This window comes from Bacillus rossius, chromosome 1 (genome assembly GCF_032445375.1).
Source record: "Bacillus rossius redtenbacheri isolate Brsri chromosome 1, Brsri_v3, whole genome shotgun sequence".
NCBI lineage: Eukaryota > Metazoa > Arthropoda > Insecta > Phasmatodea > Bacillidae > Bacillus > Bacillus rossius.
This window is the reverse complement of record NC_086330.1, coordinates 275,659,632-275,661,416: the sequence shown is the minus strand read 5'-3', so window position 1 is coordinate 275,661,416 and position 1,785 is coordinate 275,659,632. Positions and strand designations below refer to the sequence as shown.

At 30.1% G+C, this 1,785-nt stretch overlaps 1 non-coding gene across 1 annotated transcript; it reads right to left on the bottom strand.

The window, feature by feature from the left end:
* Nucleotides 1-527: 527 nt before the first annotated feature.
* Trnad-guc (transfer RNA aspartic acid (anticodon GUC)) lies at nucleotides 528-599 on the bottom strand. Its single transcript has one exon. It is a non-coding gene; the product is annotated as a tRNA-Asp (tRNA).
* Nucleotides 600-1,785: the final 1,186 nt, after the last annotated feature.

Genomic DNA, 1,785 nt, shown 5'->3' with positions numbered 1-1,785 from the left:
TCAGCGAAGACGACGAATTAAATTATCAGATATCATTGTGTTTTCATAACAGTCATAGAAATTTAAGGTGATTATAATATATTCTACTATTTTCCACTGTAATGCAAGTGCATTGCAATTTCATACTGGCTTATAAAATACACGACTTTTAAGTGAAACACAAATAAATTTTTCACTGCGGAGAAAACCAGTATAATACAAATATCACACGAAAATATGACTAAAAATATTTTATGTGCAGAAGTTCTCAAAATGGTTGATTAATATATCAAAAACATGTAAAAATCTAAGATGGCAAGGTCTAATCCCGGTAATGGATATGTATACTGAAGGAAATTTCGAAACCTTTTTTCCCTTCGTACAGGGAAAATTAAATAATTAATGTAGCGAGGCTAGAAGTTCTCTACGTTTCACTATTTGTTTGTTGCTCCCAAAATACACAGAAATGTTATAAATGGCAACCAATGAGATTAAATTTCGCGGTTACAATAATATTAATTCCATTGTAACAGTAAAATAAAAGTACCCTCCCCGGCGGGGAATCGAACCCCGGTCTCCCGCGTGACAGGCGGGGATACTGACCACTATACTACCGAGGACACATATCATAATAGATTTGTAAATTATTTGCTATTCTGCAATTGCTTCCAAATGACTCGGAAACCAATTCTCCACTTCGTATCTCAATTAGTACCTCGAATATACCTGTAGAATTTAAAACATGAAATGAAAAATATTAACTTTGGTGTTGAAACATTTAAAACTTTAAATGTTTGTTTCGCAAACTAAGTTTCCAGTATCAAATCATATTGTAATTTTATTTATATGTTCCAAGTTTAATTACACTATCTTTTGGAGTGGTGACAGAATAGGTATGAAGGATAAAAAAAATTACCTATTAAACTACGGAGCAAACTTCCGAGGACAGACAGGTCAGTCAACACAACGTCATAACACGAGTAGTTTTCTATTTTTGTTTCTTCATCAATACAACACCAATAAAATGTTTCTATGATCAAAAACATAACAATATTCAAATGATATATGGTATTTAAGATCGTCTACTTCACAGATATGATTTATTTATTAGCTTTTCCCCCCAAAAAGAAAATAAGTTTTTTTATTATAGCAAAGAAGAGCTTTGAAAACAAATAAATGAAATAAATCTTTGTAACACTTCTAACGGAGCTGTATAAAATATACTTGCTTTCGCTCGTTGGGGGCTTCGCCTCCAAACACCCACAGGGGGCTGTAGCTGTATTTTTAGTGGGATAGTACATATTTTGTGTGTTTGTTAATTAAAATAATTAAAAATATATTTATTTACAGATTTATATTACAGATGATGTCGTTGTATTTGTCAGAAACCACGCACTCCCAGCTGCCTTAAATGTGCTAAATTTGATGTTTGTAGGTGCCGCGTAAACAATAAAAAAAAATTACAATATGTTAAAAAAATACTAAATATAGTTTAATAATTTATTTGTTTATTACCAATGATGTTACGATAATTTGCAATGGGACATAAATAATAAATATAATTTATTTGTGTATGCAAACCATAACTTAAGAATAAAATATTTTTGAGACATTCGTGAAGAAATTAGAAATGTTTCACCGGATATGAGATTGAATTAACAAAGATATTACTGACTTATATATGAAAAGTCACGAGACCGACATTTAAGATCTATATGGTAATTAAAACAATGTTTATAGATGATTAAAAATAGCTATTATAACGTTTAAGTGTTTAAGCGTTTATTAATTAGCATTTTAATTTTT